Source organism: Limulus polyphemus, unplaced genomic scaffold (genome assembly GCF_000517525.1).
Source record: "Limulus polyphemus unplaced genomic scaffold, Limulus_polyphemus-2.1.2 Scaffold56, whole genome shotgun sequence".
Classification (NCBI taxonomy): Eukaryota; Metazoa; Arthropoda; class Merostomata; order Xiphosura; family Limulidae; genus Limulus; species Limulus polyphemus.
Window position 1 is genome coordinate 341,923 of NW_013665666.1, and position 18,566 is coordinate 360,488.

General features: G+C 34.9%; 1 long non-coding RNA gene across 1 annotated transcript; it reads left to right on the forward strand.

The window, feature by feature from the left end:
• Positions 1-5,404: 5,404 nt before the first annotated feature.
• Positions 5,405-7,342, forward strand: LOC106463946. The gene is made up of 2 exons (XR_002611672.1): positions 5,405-5,517; positions 7,156-7,342. It is a non-coding gene; the product is annotated as an uncharacterized LOC106463946 (long non-coding RNA).
• Positions 7,343-18,566: the final 11,224 nt, after the last annotated feature.

The window sequence follows — 18,566 nt, forward strand, 5'->3', positions numbered from 1 at the left end:
ACCCTGTCCGAGCCAATCTTCTGACACGAACCCCATCGAAAACCTCTGGGACATATTCGATCGGCAAGTCCAGAAACAACCCAAAAAACCAACTTCGAAGAGCGATTTTCTCCAAGTTTTGAAGCAAGAGTGGGCGAAAATCCCACAATCTAAAATTGACGAGATGATTCTCACGATGCCGCAAAGGATCAACGAACTCCACGAAGCGAAAGGAAGATATTCTAGATATTAATTAAATTATAAATATATCAATTCATGTGAATATGACTGAAAATTTTCTATTTTTTCTGAAAAGGTGGTGTCTGTTTACTTGTGACCACGCTGTGTACTATGGAAAAAACTATCGAGGCTATTCACGTAAAAATACGTTCATATCTCCATGTTAAAATCACGAGGGTTTTTTGATCCATTAATGCCAAATCAGGCCGTATATTTAACCTGTTGGTGACTTGACGATTGAAACACCCAAAGGCACAAGTCTATTAGAAAAAATGTAATTTAATCTGGATTAAGCTGTTTGAAATTTACTTATAATTGTTCCAATATCTTCTTCAGTGTTTTGAATAATGGAAATATTGTCATATAGTATTTTGAAATTACAGCTATTAAATCATTGATTCAAAAACTGTATCAGTTCATATTTTTGTGGTACTATATTGTTTATTTGAAATGTAACGACAGGTATGCTAACATTTTCATGTTTTTGACCTGGATGAACGACATTATTCAGTGTAACATGCACCAAAGACTCCTTGATCTGGCTGAACGGCACTATTCAGGGTGACATGCACCAAAGACTCCTTGATCTGGCTGAACGGCACTATTCAGGGTGACATGCACCAAAGATTCCTTGATCTGGCTGAACGGCATTATTCAGTGTAATATGCACCAAAGATTATTGATCTGGCTGAATGTCATCATTCAGCGTAACATGCACCAAAGATTATTGATTGTAATTTTATATCCAACAGACGCTTTTCAGTCTTCATTATTTTTGAGTAAAATTGAATATATGCCTACCTAAGCACATAACGTTTATAAAACTTCACGATTCACGAAACGTGATTGTGCATAAAAGTAAATTTTGGTTTCTTCTAAACTAGATGAATATAACACCACCTATAGCCCAGAGAAATATTTTATTTTACACATTATTACACTCAGTATTATAATCTCATCCCATATTTTTGATATTAAATACAACAGAGAAAAACAAAAATGCGTTGAAAACAATAACTGTTTGTCTGCTACTACTTATATTCTGTCATTTCCTAAGTATCAGGAATAAATATTTCTCTGGTTTTTTTTAATGATCGTAAAAAACTGTTTTTGTTGCCATCGAAAACTTGCTACCCTAATGCAATGAATTCCTTTAGGAACTCAGTGAAAGATAAATGAAAGCCAGTTTGGAAGAGGAGACTAGAATTATTCTATAGCAGTAGTGAGTGTTAGTAGAGTCGGAAGTTTCTGATAACGCAATACAAACATGTTTTAGTCTTGTTTCTCAAAAAATCAGGTAGACAAGGATCATTGTAATAAAAGGTTTAGATAAATATGCTTACCCTTGTTTCTTAAAACATCAGGCCCACAGTGACTCAGCGGTTAGTCTGAGGGCTAATAACACTTAAAACTCGAGTTCCAATACTCTCGGTGGGCTGAGTAGTTGATAGCCCATCATGTAGTGTTTTGTATAATACAAAGAAATATAACATCAGATAGTTGAGGATCGTGAGGGTAATGATGCGTACGATCTCAGTTACAAATATTACCATTAACGCTTTCTTTGAAGATTCTTGTTACTAAAGACGTGACGTAATAATTGTGGCTTTTAGACTTCCTTCACATTGTTAGTATAAACATTTAGAATATACAACGATATTTTGAAAGTTTATAACGATTGAATAATTATTTTGTTTTTATAGTATCATGTTTATAACGTCACTTTGGGTACATTATAATAGTGTTAATCATACAAAACATTTGAAAACACGGGCAGTAGTTCATTAGAGGATAGCCTATGACGGTAAAATTTGTAGGTTGTTTGTTAGATTTAGAGCGAATCCACATTGGGCTATCTGCTGTGTTTACCAAAGGGAATCGAACCTCGGACTTTAGCGTTGTAAATCCGTAAACTTACCACTGTTCCACCGGGGGACATCGTAGGTTGTATTTTTCATATCAGATCTTAATAAGTAAATGATTATAACTCGGTCGGTCACGGAAAAAAAATGTAGGTTTCATGTCAGCTATAAAGCTTCGGTTATTAAAAAATTAGGGTACAACCGGTTACAGTAAAAATCACGTGTTTAATGTCCACTATAAAGTCTCCATTATTAAAAGGCTAGAGCACAATCGGTTACAGTAAAAAGCGTTGGTTGTATAACTTCTATGAAATATCAGTTAGTAAAGGATGTTTAGTTTATACAGTTTCTTTTGAAGGTCTTCAACAAGTCAATAAAATTGTAAAGTTTGTTTAATAAATGTTGCGCAAAGCTACTCAAGAGCTATCTGGGTTAGCCGTTCCTAATTTGGAGGGAAGGAAGCTAGTCAACATCACCTACTGCCAACTTCTGGGTTACTCTTTTATTAAGAAAAAATAGTGGGAATGACTGTTAGATTATAACGCCTCAACGGCTGTAAGGGCGAGCATGTTGAGTGATGGGATTCGAGCTCGTGACTCACATATTGCAAATTGAGTGTTCTAATCAGCAGGTCATGCCAGGCCGAAATGCTAATAAAGAACATAGTAAAACAAAGCACAAAATATTTTAATTGTCAGCTGTCAGTCTAGTTGTCTTTTTATTATTATTAATGTTTAATTATTTCGTAGTACATAAAGGATCTGGTAAAATAATTTTGTGAGTTTTGTAATAAGAAGCGGACACGAACGGAAAAATTAGTTTAAACAGAACACTTTGCGTTTGGAAAGCTAAACATTGGTATATACTGTTGAACAGACTTAAACAACAGATCTTCTGGAAAGCTAAACATTGGTATATACTATTGAATAGACTTAAACAATAGATCTTCCTAAAAACTTTGTTTTAGTTTTAAAAGAAGGAATTTTACTTTTTGTAATTTAAGCTACATTAAAACTAGTGTACGTAAGAAAAAAATATAGTATTATTAAACATTCTGTGTTAGTTTCGGTCTTAGCATGAGTTAAATATTACATAATAGTTTTAGTCTTAGCATGGATTAAGTATTCTATAGTAGTTTCAGTCTCAGTATGGATTGACCGTTCTGTAATAGTTTCAATATTAGTGTGTATTAAACAGTTTGTAATAGTTTCAATCTTAGTATGAGCTAAATATTCTATAATGATTTCAGTTTAGCATGGATTAACCGTTCTGTAATAGTTTCGATCTTAGTGTGGATTAAACAGTTTGTAATAATTTCAATCTTAGTATGAGTTAAGTATTCTATACTGATTTCAGTCTCAGTATGGATTAACCGTTCTGTAATAGTTTGAATCTTAGTGTGTATTAAACAGTTTGTAATAGCTTCAATCTTAGTATGAACTAAGTATTCTATAATGATTTCAGTCTCAGTATGGATTAACCGTTCTGTAATAGTTTCAGTAGTGAAAAAGATTACCACTTTGTTAAGTTTCAGTCTTAACATAGATTAAACATTCTGTGTTAGTTTTAGTCTTAGCAAGGATTAAACACTTTGTAATAATTCCATTTTCGCCATGGATTAAACATTTTGTAATAGTTTCAGTTTAATAATAGTTTGTGTCTTGTGTAGTTTTAATAAGTTCGACACTGGAAATAGAATAGTGCATAGACATAAATATTTCCTTATTTCCTTTAATCTATGGTATTATTTGTAGTTTCTTTCAAATTATCGATCAGAAGCACAATGAGCCGATATTTTGAAAGTTATTATCTTTCTTTACATTGAAATTTCGTAACTTCAACATTTAATTTTTCAGGTATTAAAAAATGAAACATTTTTAAACTACAGAGGGAAAAAAAGGGATTTACTTAAATTCAACACTTGGAAGTACGAATCATTATGAGGTAAGATATTTTATACGGTATTTCCCCTTGTTTCGTTATATCCACCTAAACATTTCCAACGGTTCAGCAATACAATATACGGTGTAATCAACAAGAACACCCTTTGTAAATTCAACAGTAAAACACACACATAAAGGATGGTTTCAGGGTCAGTAGAAAGTCAGGGTTATACTGTTAAACCTTTAGTAGCGGTAAAAGGTGGGAAATCCCCTGCTCATCTGGGTTTTACTGGCCAGCTGGAGATGGTTTTTTTTGTTAATGATACAGTAACTTTCTGTCGAGTCGTGACTACAATGTCCTTTGTCTTTATCTATTGGTCTTAAGGTACAGTAAAAGTTGGGGAAGACCCAATTTTTTGAAAGATTAAAAACTGATACATATGTTCATAACAAAGGGAAATCCAAGCACGTGATTCAAATTGTTTGAAATACGTCAAAACACTATAAATAGTATCTTGCCAGGACTTCTAGTTCATTGTAACGTCATTTACATCTGCTCCTCGAGTTGATTTGTTGTAACCAGCTCGCACAATCATTTTGGTAAGGTAAGTAGACGTAAACTGTTCATTGGTTAATGTTTGTGCGTGTACTATTTCAATAACTTCTTACTCGTTTCTTGTCAGAATGAATATCTGTAGCCTTTGCTCTTATCAAACAATTCAGGAATCAGAGTTAATTCATTTTTCTCATAAAACAATTGGTCTTCTTTCCTTGGTTTTACGTTATGTTTTTTAATTGTTAACGATACCCAAAAATGTATTTTCTAATCCTTTGCAATAGCTTACATTATCTGTATTGAAGAAATTATATATATATATATATATATAATTATATTTTGAGTAGTTTGACAACAATAGCTTATGAGGTGCTCGAAATTGAGCTTACTCAGTTAATCTTCTTAAAAATGTTTTGCTATAATTCATAATGTTTTCCCGTTCATTATAAAAGTCAAATATAAACAACATTGAGCGACTTCTAATTTAACTAGTATACAAGTCAAAATGTAATTTTTTATAAATAGTTTTTCAGGTAACATCTAGCCCAACCAGTACTATGGGTAAAGCTTTGAAAAGTCTGGCAGCCGTTCTTGTTCTTTTGTTTTTCCTCGATAATGTCCGATCGTGGAAAGGTAGTGGAGGATATGGAGGGAGCGGTCATTTGAGTTCTGGATTTGGCGGATACGATGGATATGGCTCATATGGAGGAGGGGGAAGACGCGGAGGTGGTTTCCGTAAAGGTGGTGGTCTTGGCGGAGGAGGTGGTTTTGGTGGAGGAGGTGGTTTTGGTGGAGGTTATGGAGGAGGCGGGGGTGGTGGTTTTGGTGGAGGTTTTGGAGGAGGCTATGGAGGAGGCTATGGAGGAGGCGGTGGACGTGGTGGAGGTGGTGGATTTGGAGGAGGTTTAGGCGGAGGAGGAGGAGGATTCAAAAGGTTCAGAAAAGGTGGTGGAGGATATCGACGTGGAGGTAGAGGTGGCTATTGTGGATCTTGTGGGTAAGTTTGCAGCTGAAATGTTATTACAATATAGTTCTGCGTCAAACTTACATGGCTCGGCATGGCCAGGTGGTTAGGGCACCCGACTCGCAATCTGAAGGTCGCGGATTCGTTGGTAAAAGAGTAGCCCTAGAGTTGGCAGTGGGTGAGGATGACTAGCTGCCTTCCCTCTAGTATTTCACTGTTAAATTAGGGACGGCTAGTGCAGATAACCCTTGTGTAGATTTGCGCGAAATTCAAAACCAACTTACGTGTGACTATAAATAAGAAACTTCTGTTAAAATAGGCTCGGTCTGGAGCAGTAAAACTTTTATTAAATTTAATAGATAACTGGTGTTTATCCGAGAGAGGAGGGAGGGAAGGAAATTTTGAAAACATTCAAAAACTCTCGAAAACTAGTTAAGCGCGGCGAAAGGACGATTCACAAGCATTAATTAATATTAGATCTTGAATATCGATGCATTATTCTATGCGCATTCGGAAAACATTCTGAAGAATAAAACTTGAATCAAACAACGTGCAATCAAGTTTGTTTGAAGTTAAGCACAAAGCCACACAATGGCCTATCTGTGCTCTGAACAGCAGGGGTATCGAAAACCGGTTTCTAGCGTTGTAAGTCCGCAAACATACCGCTATGCCACTGGGAGGCACATGAAATCAACTGTCATGTTAAGTAAACTTATTTCATAATTCAGTTTAATATCATAACAAAGACAATAGCAGCGCACCAGTAAATTATATCAAGTAACAAAGAATTTTTAATATATTTAATTAATAACAAAATTAAACTATCCTAATTATTTACTGTTTGTCACACTGAATTCTAAGTTATAGAACTTTCTTAATCAGTGGACAATGGTTAGACGTTTTTATGCTTTTAATAGTTGACATGATGATCATATTTAGATGTTGACCAAGTATAAATGAACTTATTAAAACTAACAAAAAAAGATAATTAAAGGAATCATTTAGTCGTTGAGAAATTTACATTATAGTAAAAACCAGTAAACTATTTACATTGCTAATATAAACAAAAATGTATAGTATCGTGACTGAATAAAAATGATCACGTAAAAAAATAACAATGTTGGTTGACTTGGAAGAAAAAATAATGTATGAAAAATTCCTTAAAATTATAATAGTTAAGTAAACATAAGCCACTGACATTCTGTTGAAGGCTTTCTACAGATATTTCATTTTAAAGAAAATATTAGTCAAGTCGAGTGTTTGATAACGTTCGAAATGCACATTGAACTATGTTTGTTAACTACAGTTGTATATTTACCCCAATATTGTATGAATATGGAAAGTAGTTGATTAACTACAGTTGTATATTTACCCCAGTACTGTATAAATATGGAAAGTAGTTGACCACTTGTGATCATCTTCCTCATTATGGCAGCTAACTTCAGATAAACTATGTGGATTTTGGACAATGCCAATGAACGTTATCACTAAAGGTTTTCTAACTGTTTGAGACTGAATGTTACTAGACATTATAGTTATTCTGATTAATTTAACTTAAAGAGGTGGTAAGGTAGCATATAATGTAAGATTATTATTAGGATGAATCCAAACTATATCTTATGATGTTTTATAATAAATTATTGTTTGATTACTGTTTTTTTTCTTCTGCAGTCATGGCTGATAACAGTGAATCGTCAGAGAAGCTAAACTCGGATATCTCTATAGGATCAACGTGTGTTTTTCTGTTTAAATATCAAATATGTTTTGCACCCTTAGAATTTACTTAATGATTTGTTGTTATTTTAATTTTACAAATAACTGAAGAAGTTTCAATAAATATATGAGAAGTTTATCAAAATCTCTTATTGTATAAGGTTCGTTTAACACTTTCTCTTATATTTAGTAGTAGGATACGTCTAACAGTATCGGTTAGTTTTAACATGGCACAAAATTTCATATGCGTTTACAGTATAAAAATATGTTGAACATAAAAAGTTAAAAAAGATAGAAATTAATTATTTGGTTAACAATTACCTTTTTGAAGGTTTTGACTAATTGTTAAATATTATCAGTGTGGTAGGCTTATATTTTTTCGTATCGCTCTACCATCTGTATAATGTAATCACATGGGGCGAACAAACTATACGACGATCAACCATTTATAACAGCATCAAATATGAAGAGCTTTTACTTGCATCTTATACAGTCAAACTGTTACATTTTACCAACTATTGTTGCAATTGTGCAGAGACACAAGTAATTCATAGCGTTTATTAACACATGTGGTGGATTAAACTTTTTGGCAAAACAACACACACTATATGCTGTTTCTTAGAGAGAGACTTTAGAAAAACATAAAAAAGAGAAACAATAAATTTATATAAACATGACACTACAAAGTGGATTAATTTAACAAAATATTACTAGGGTAACTTTATATAAACATGTCACTAACAAAGTGGATTAGTTTAACAAAATGTTACTAGGATAACTTTATATAAACATGTCACTAACAAAGTGGATTAATTTAACAAACTATTACTAGGATAACTTTATATAAACATGACACTAACAAAGTGGATTAATTTAAGAAAAACGTTACTAGGATAAGTTTATATAAATCTGACATTAATAGTGGATTAATTTAACAAAACATTACTAGGATAACTTTATATAAATTTGACACTAATAGTGGATTAATTTAACAAAACATTACTAGGATAACTTTATATAAACATGACACTAACAAAGTGGAAAGAAAACATCCATACTAAAATCCAAACTAAAAACTAAAATCTTATTATTTTTAGAAAACAAATTACTTGAAACAACCGGGCGTATAGAAGTCTTGGCTGATAAAAAGATATATGTATTTATATGGGTAAAACGTATATAGCAAATACCAGGTAAGTACAGAAAGATAAAGTATTCTACAAAAGTATTAAAAACATCGATTCCTTGTTTTGTACTAAATCAGCTGAACACGTGATTTACAAATAACTTGATAGATTCAATTGCATGCATGTATATGTTTTTCTACAAAGCTAAAAACTAAAGTTTTTAAATAGAAATAGTCCAGATACGTAAACCTAAACCTCCATTGAGCTTACTAACTAGAAATGCTTCGCCCACAATGAGGAGAGGATCAGACTAAGTCCAAATAAATAAGATGACATATTTTGAAAAAAGTTACTTCAGTGCTAAATCACCTGACTTTAAGAGAAAGAAACTGTGTTCTATTCTACTATTTATCTTGCCAGGTTTCGTGTAAGAACCAGATTTTTTTTACAGTAGGTGTCTGTGACTTGTTGGCGATAAATTTCAACAATAAACAAACAGCACACAGTCCACTTGTTTTAAAATAATATATATTAAAACACGTCAAACATATACAAATGATTCTTACACTGTTTGTTATAACAGTTGTATCTATAGCTTTAAATAATTGTTTCACTTTCGTCCAATTCCATACAGGTCGGTTCAGTTACTTTAGAACCCAATCTGACAAGACGATTTTTTCTTCTCTACTCTGTTATTACAATATAATATGTGATAAGCTCACTTCAGAAATTGCCACTATACACTCTTTATGGCTAAATGCACAATCACGCAGTCTAGATCTATCTATCAAACTAAACTTATAACGCATGTTTATACTCCAACAGAGGTCTAGAATGTTCCACACACTACTACATATTATGATGCAATAACACTCAATTAAAACAACGAGAAAAACTCAGAAGATTCTAGTAACACGATGCAATAATATAGCAATCACCAATTCATAACTATTGAACTACACAGCGTATGATTCGTAAACAGTTGTGTAAACAAACTTGTGGTAAACTGTCGCTTCTAAAAATAAATAAATTTAACACTTGCACTATATAAACTATCTAAATCATAACACTCGCCTTAAACTTAAACCGAAACAATTGTACATATCTAACAATAAGCTCCTCTTTAAGAAAAATATTCACAATATTTTTATACTATATATAAAGACTGTTTTCAGTTCATGCCCAAAGTCTACTCATACAATCTACGCCAACATTTGCAGTCCCCTCGATGACCTCAATGCAAAATGGCAGTCCTGGAAATACAATACCCACCGCATGATCCTCGCACTGTCGATTTTACACCACTGGATATATGCAAGGGACTGATGGTCCGTCTGGATAATGAACTCCTTCCTGTAAAGGTAGTTCTGGAATTTCTGGGTGATAAATATGATGACCAGACACTCTCGTTTAATTGCAGAGTAGTTCCTCTCACTACTCAATGGGTTTTTAATGAAATAGTCCGTCTAAATGTTCTTGCAGAAGTACTGCTCCAATTCCAAAGTCTGATGCATCAACCTGAATGATGAACGGCTTGTTCAAATATGCCATTCTAAGTATTGGCTAACTTCCTAACATGTTCTTCAAATTCTGTAATGTCAGCTGCTGTGGTTGTTCCCACTTCACTTTGTTGGGTTGGCCTTTCTTGATCAGGTCAGTCAGTGGTGCAGCGACTTCAGTGTAGTTTGGGTTGGACTTTCTATAGTATCCCACTAACCCAGAAAGGATCTGACTTGCTGCTTGGTCATCGGAGTTGGTGCATCTTGTATGTGGGTTAGCTTCTTCTCTTCCATGGCTATCTGTCGGTCACCTACTTTGTGTCCAACAAAGACCAGCACAGAATAACCGATGGAGCACTTAGATGGTCTAATGGTCAGACCTGCTACCCTCACTCAACCAAACAGCTCTCTGAGTTTCTTCAGGTGATCTTCCCATCTGGGTCAGAATGTCGTCCACATTTTGCTCGATTTTGGTGGTTTTGCACAACATCTTCCTCATCGTGTGGTTGAATGTCGCTGCTGAGTTCAATAACCCAAATGGCATCCTATTAAAATGGTAACATCCATCTGGTGTCATAAAAGCTATCTTCTCTTTAGATTCTGTCTCCATCGGGATTTTGCCAATAACCTTTACTGAGGTCGATCGTGGTAAAGAACTTGGCCCCATCTAGTTTTGCCATGATAGTCTCTGGGTGACCCATAGGTTTGGAGTCGAACTTTGTAACGAGGTTCAGCTTCTGGAAGTCTATACAGAAGGGGTTTGAACCACCCCTCTTCTTCACAATGACTACTAATGAATAGTAGGCTTAATTCGAAGGCTCAATGATTCCAGCTTCTAACATCACCTCTCATCACATAGGGCTTCACCTTAACTGGATCTTTTATCGTGATCTCGGTAAGCAAATAATACGGCTTGCAGGCACCTGTCCCAGTCGCGGGTCTCTCCTGGTACATATTCTTGAGTATGTTGACTGACTCTCTCAGAAAGACCATTACATCTGAGGTTGTACAGGGTAGTAAAAAGCTGCCTAATTCTGATGATCTGCACACGTCTTGCATCAGTTCTGAGGTAAACTGGATCCTTCTGTCACTCAATACTTCTTTTGGAAAGCATACTCTGCAGAGCAATTCCAGGAGGGCTTCTGGTACTTTCTCTGTCTATTTCTTCGGTAGTGCTATCACTTCTGAGTAACATCTCACATAGTCAACCAGTTGCTCTTGTCAGGTACAGGTGCTAGTGGGTCAATCAAGTTCACAGTTACTTTGCTGAATGGCTCTTCTATGAGAGGCATCTCACCCAGTGGCACCTGGGCTACCTTCCCTTGAGCTACTATCCTTTGGCAAGTGTCACATGACCAGCAGAATCTGGTCACATCTCTGATGACCCCCAGCCAATGGAAATTGCTGATGATTTTGTCAGTTGTCTTCTTCACTCCTAGTTGACCTCCCACAATCGACTTGTGGGCCAACTTCATCACTTGAGTCTGGTATTCTGTTGGTACTATGATTTGTTTAACTTCCCCAGTAGAACCGCCTTGATAGATCTAGTACAGCACTCCCTTCCAGTCTTCTATTTTGTAAATCAATTTCCCTTTGTCTTGTGCTCAACTTTCTCTCAGGCATTGTCCCAAATTTTTTGCAGTGAAGGTTCTTTATGCTGTGCTTCCTTCAGTTAATGTAGACCTACTTTCGGGATGTCACCTGTTGAGACTTGTATTGCTTGCTTTTCTTTCCTTGAGCTCTGGTGACTTCAGATGTTTTATCGGTCTCCTTTTTGTCTGGTTCTTCCAAACTTCTACTGCCTGGTATATTGCCAATCACCAGATCATAGATGTATGCCTTCATACCCATGACCTCAAGGTCTCCCACGTAGTATGGAGTGTTACTATTATTCATGCTATGGAACACTTTCTCACTGTCCCATCAATCAGCACATACACATGCACCTTGCCCGTCATCTGGTCAGATACTGGACTGGTTCTCACTGCTTCACTGCTACACCCAGTGTCTCGTAGGACTTCCACTTTCTTGTCCCCAACATAGTTTTCACCTACTGGCATGTTATGATTTGTTGGCACCTCGCAGTGTCGGTCACATGCTCCAATCACTATTGGTACTATTGGTGTGTTTGCTAACTTGAGATGGCTATCAATCATGCACTGTTTAATCATGGTGATAGCACTTCCTTCTTGTAGTGAATCTGATGATCTGTCTTCTTTATGTTTCTTCTGGTAGCATTACCTATGATGACAGTCAACCATTTCTTTTTTCTTGCCAGCACCATCTTTCTAAGTAGCTCTAGCTGTTTTATGTTGAGATGTCTGCTGTTGCCTATTGGTGACAGACTTGCACTTACTCGCAATGTGCCCCATTTTATAACAAGCATAGCATCTCTTCTCCCTTTTGACTTTTGACTTCTTGTTACCTTTGGTTGCATCCTGCTTAAGGTCAGCCACCCACAGTTTTTACTTTAACTGGTTATTCTTGGACTTGCCGTTTATACTCCCTTATACTTCCATATACTGTTCTTCTAGCTTGATCATCTCATCCACATCTTTTGGTGATCTTATTCTTTTAGGAACAGTGACATGTCAATGGAACATGTGATCATGAACTGTTCACATAGTAGTAGGTCAGCCAGTCCTTTAAAACTATCTTCACACTTGGCCATGCCAGTCCATCTTGTGAAGTATCGGCCTATATGTGCCACAAACTAAAATACAGTATATCCAGTGTGAGGTTTGACTTCTCTGAACTTCTGGTGAAACTTTTCCTCAGTAAGTTCATAGCATTTCAGCAAGGCCACTTTTAACTTGTCATAGTCCATGCCATCTTCTGATGTCATGCCTATATACACTTGTAGGCCTTTTCCCATTAGAAGAGGTTAAAACAAACTGACTACCTTGTCCCATTGGAGCAAATGGGAGCAAATCTTTCATATCTCACCAAAAAAGTATCCATGGTATCTTTCTGTTCATCAAATTTGAGCAGCTTGGGTTAGCTGGCCCTGACATCATTGTCATTCTTGGGTCTTCCATTTTTCTTCTGGGCGAGTTTGTCAATCTCAATTTGTGCTCTTATTCCCTCTATTTCCAGTCTTTCCTGTTTCTCTTTTTCTTCTTTTTCAATTTGTGCTCTTATTTCACGCTCACGTTCTTCTTTCAGTCTTTCTTTCTCTCTTCTCTGTCTATGCTCTTCTCTCTCTCTAGGTCTTGTTGTTGTTTAATAAACTCTCGTAGATTGCCATCTTTAAATCCAAGTCACTCGTCCCTCACTATCCGCTTATAAAAGTTAATTGACATTGGTTGTGACTTCTACAATATTTTGTCACCAGTACAGCTGGCTGGCTCACCAGTGTCAGGTTTTATGTATGGGCTGGATTTTTTACAGTAAGTGTCTGTGACTTGTTGGCGATAAATTTCAACAATAATCAAACAGCACACAGTACAGTTGTCTTTAAATATTATATTAAAACACGTCAAACGTATATACAAATGTTCATTACACTGTTGGTTATCACAATTGTATCCAGAGCTTTAAATAATTGTCTCTTTTTTGTAAAATTTCACAGAGGCCAGTTCAGTTACTTCAGAGCACAATTTGACAAGACGAATTATTCTTCTCTACTCTATTATTACAGTACAATATGTGATAGGTTCACTTTTAAAAACGCCATTATAAATGTTGGTTACCACAGTTTCATCGCGAGCTTCATATATTTGTCCCTTTTTTTGTCAAAGTCCATACAGGCTGGTTCAACTAACTTAGAACACAATTGGCAAGACAAATTATGTCTTCTCTACTATGTTATTTAAATATAATATGTGATACTTTCACTTTAGAAATTGCCATTATACACCCTTTATAGCTAAACTCACAATCACGTAGTATAGATAAACTATCTCTTCTAAAAATAACTACTACACTCGCATTAAACGTAAATTAAAATAGTCTAACATATCTTGATATTTGCACAACCCATTATCACTTTACAAATCTAACTAATTTGTAGCATTTTCTTTGAAAGAAACATTACTCATACCTATTTGGATTTATGTTTATTTTATGATATTACAAATAAATTACAGGTACTACATTATCACTACTATCTTCATTTTAGTCCTTAAGTATTAATGAAACCTTTTGCTGTGTGACCCAAATTTCAAGCTTTCATACGCTATCTGTTATATACTTCTTTTTTAATTGTTTTACAATATTAATATTATCTATCATGGCCAGGTGGTTAGGGTGCTTGACTCGTAATCTGAGGGTCGTGGGTTCGAATCCCCGTTCCATTAAACATACTCGCCCTTTCAGCCGTGGAATCGTTATTATGTGACGGTCAATCCCACTATTCGTTGGTAAAAGAGTAGCCCTAGAGTAGGCGGTGGGTGATCACTAGCTGCCTTCCATCTAGTTTTTACTGCTAAATTAGGGACGACTAGCGCAGATAGCCCTCGCGTAGCTTTGCGCGACATTCACAATAAGCCAAACAAACCAAACTTGTGTTTGTCTCCCGCATATTTCCAGCACCAAGGGACTTTCAGTTACTTCACACAACAGTTGATTTGATTACTTCACACAGGAGCTGACTCTTCCTTATTTCATACAAGAGATGACTCATTCTTGCTTTATACATCAGCTGACTCGCCAATTTCACACAACAACTGATTCTCCCTTTCTTTACACAACAATTGACTCTCGCTTACTTTAAAGAACACTTAATTCGCCTATTTTACACAACAGCTGATTCTACTTTAATTTACACAACCACTGACTCTCCCCTACTTTACATAATAGCTGACTCTCCCTTTATAAAACAGCTAATTTACCCCCATTTCCTTTACACAACAGCTGATTCTACTTTAATTTACACAACCACTGACTCTCCCCTACTTTACATAATAGCTGACTCTTCCCTTTATAAAACAGCTAATTTACCCCCATTTCCTTTACACAACAGTTGACACGCATACTTCACATAACAGCTAACTCACGTATTTCACAAAAGAGCTGATTTCCCTTTACTTCAAATAACATCTGGCTCATCTATTCACAAAGCAGCTGACTTTTGTTTACTTCACATAACAGCTGACTCACCTATTCACACAACAGATGATTTCTGTTTATTTCGTATAACAACTGACTTATCTATTCACACAACAGCTGACTTCTATCTACTTAGCATAACAGCTGACACACACAACAACTGATTTATGTTTATTTCACATAACAGCTGACGCATCTATTCACGTAACAGATGAGTTCTGACTCCCTGTTCTTTCAACCAACAGCTGGTTTTCCGTTTACTCCATATAACAACTCGCTTACTTCATATAGCAGTAGACTGCTGTTTCTTCAACATGATAATACTTTACTTTTTACAACCGTTGAATTGAGTCCTCTGTACATTTACGACTATTAAAGATCGCTTACGCCCTCTGTTAGTTAAGAAATTAATGACCACATCAATTAAAAACTATTAATTTGGGTATCAAAATAAGAATAAAAACAAAGAATGTGTTAAGCAAGTAATCAGCTACGTTATGTCTGAGAGTCAAGAGATATTTTTGTGTGGTGCTTCGTAATGATGTTGTAATCATGTGTCACATGATCATATAAGCTTTAAGACAGTAAGATGAACCTCAAACGAAGAATAATAACTACGTGTATTTACAAGTTTATTAATAATAATTCCACTTGACTGCTAAAATTAAGCCTATATATGTATTGTCATCTGTTAGTAACGATAGAAGTCTCGGTTCTTAGCTAATTTATTGAGACGCCATCTGTTAACATATTCAAGAAACTAACAAGCATATTGTTGATCTATAAAATACGTAGTTTAAAACTGTAATTTAGGTTAATCTGATCATAAAAAAATAACAAAAGTAAAAGCTATAATAAAACGACAAAAATACAGACTAAACTCGGCCTACAACTTTTTAAAACACAATGTATTTTATAAATAAAAATCAAATAATGATAAAAAACTATAAATTGTGATACGTTTTATATCTTTCGTAACTTATGTCGTAAATTAAGTTAGTTTCAGTTAATAACCTGAGCTGTGTGCTATCTACTTTAAAATATTGATGATTAGAATAAATCCTATTAATTTGTTCTATATAGATATATATAGTATTATTTGTTTGAATTTCGAGCAAAGCTACACGAGGGCCATCTGCGTTAATCGTCCCTAATTTAGCAGTGAAAGACCACCAACCGCCCGCCAACTATTGGGCTACCCCTTTACCAACGAATAGTGGGATTGACCGTAACATTATAAAATAGGGATGGGGATTCGAACCCGCGCCCACCAGATTGCGAGCCAAATGCCCTTTGTTTTCTTTATTAATCCACCTTCATAGATGGGGCACTTATCAAAACCCCAGAGTCACGATAAATATTATACAAATCTGACAGTTTGCCTCGTAACCGAAACCGTAAAAAATCGAAATAAATTTTAGCTTTAAGTTGAGCTTTAAAGATATTCACAAAATGAACACCCACACCACGTAATTAACTATCTGGCCATGCAGGGTGGCAACGTAATATTATAAACGTAAGTGTATACTTACATATATTGCGTTTATTTTTGAACTTTAAACACATTTGACATCGCTCATTAATATATTTTTAAGACTATTATATAAAGAGTTAATCAGAGAAGAAGAAACATACCAAATGGAAATAAAATAAAGAATGGAAGTAAAACTGAACACACACACACACACACAAACGTATATATCGTAAAATCATGATTCGTAATTATCTGAACCAGGATTTGCTTTGTTCTTAATTTACTTTGTGAATTTCCTTTGAAAACAAAAATACCAGTTGAATATATTTGATCTAAACACCCATCGAGAAATAAAACTCTGAAATCGACAGTTAATTTCTTCTTCTTTTTTATTTTTTTTACTAATTCATATGCTTCATGAAGTCTAAAGTATTAAGGACGTAGAAACCTGAATCACTTTCCGGAAAAAAAAGAAATTTATCACCAGTGGTGTATTATTTCTAGTATAAAAAACAATTACCTTCTCAGTTCTCAGGGTTGGTTTTTATATACCATTAGTAAGAAAGTAAACAGGGGCGACAAAAACCACATGGCATTTTTTTCCATGCTATTACTCAAGGTATAATGATAATTATACGTAACTCAATAACAGTGACCAAGGTTGTATCAAGGCTAAAACAATCTGCAGGGCACACCGTGTGTTCTTAACAGGAGTGATAGTTTAGCGATTTTCAACTTTCTGTTGCTCAGTCTGTGGTAATCCAAACTATCATATATTTCATCTTTTCAGTGGATGTGCTCTATCAGACCCTTATTTCACATACCAAATTTAAATGCAATCCATTAAGATATACATAAAATATAAAATCTCCAATTTTGATTGAATTTCTAACTATATTTTTTATTTCTTTTTTATTCGCACCGAATATGCAGAAACTTTGTTTGATAGAAAAACATATTTCACTTTTATGGATTTTTTTCAAACTTGGTACACTGATAGATCTTTACAACCTACAATTAGGAGTCAAATTTGGTCTAAATATAAGCCACATATGCAAAGCTAATAAACAAAAAATCGCTCAATTTTGAACAAACTTTTTGCACACGCCTACGCAAAATAGTCTCGTGAGCTATCGGTCTAAACCTTTTAATGTAGCTTCACCTAAGAGTAAAAGTGAATCATTTTCAATTTTTTTACCTTCAGATTAAAAATGGCTGATTTAGAGCAACAAAGCTATAGGATGAAAGCACGTGCAGATACATCAGAATTGGTTAGGCCAAGCAAACAAGATTAGCAGTTTACAGCTCAAGTTTTCAAAAGAATCGTACGGATGGAGAGATATTGCCAACTTTTAAGCACAAATTTGCTAAATCTTATATAATTCTCCTAACTAAAAGAGTCTTTAGTGTCACATGATATTACCTTAAGCAATTAGCGTAAATAATGATGCTTGATACAGCTGTTCCTAGTGCACGCGGGCGATGACAAAAAACTGTTAATCTAAATTCCATGGCGTTACTATGAAGGAAGTTATTAACACCGTTTATAGAAAGGAAGAACTATTACCATAAATTTTAAACAATCTGGTTGAGTCTGTAAAGTATGGATTGCGATCCTAAAGTTCATGTTGGTTGCTGTCGAGTGTCACTTTCTTACTTACTGTGGTTTATTGGTGTATATTGACAAAAAGCTATGATATCTGATGAAAACCCCCTTAGGTGTGGATAAGAGAATGAAATCAAAATTGGCGGCCAAACTGATAACTACACTTATAGCGTTGAAAAGAATTTTACAGCAAATGTTCATTAATTAGGTAGCGAGGCCGCGTATCTCGTTTGACCCTAAAAACAAGGACCAAAGTTTTATGTTATTTTACAAAATATTCACACGCATATGTGTATGTATGTGTATAAGCATACCTTCAGTTAATTTTGTTAAACATTTTAAACTTTATAACTATAAAAATGATTGGAATAAAACACACTGAAATTTAAAATCATATACACCTAAATCTAACTAGTAAAAACGAAGGTTGAGGCACATCCGCTTTTCATCGTGGTATACTTCGTATACAAGTCTGTCGACCAGTCTTGTGTTCGGATTGCAGTCTGATAAAGATCGAATTTGCTTGAAACCGAAACGTCACTATGATTAATAAAATGCAAACGTTTATAATTCTATTTCATTTTGGAAAGTGCCCGGCATGGCCTGGTGGATAA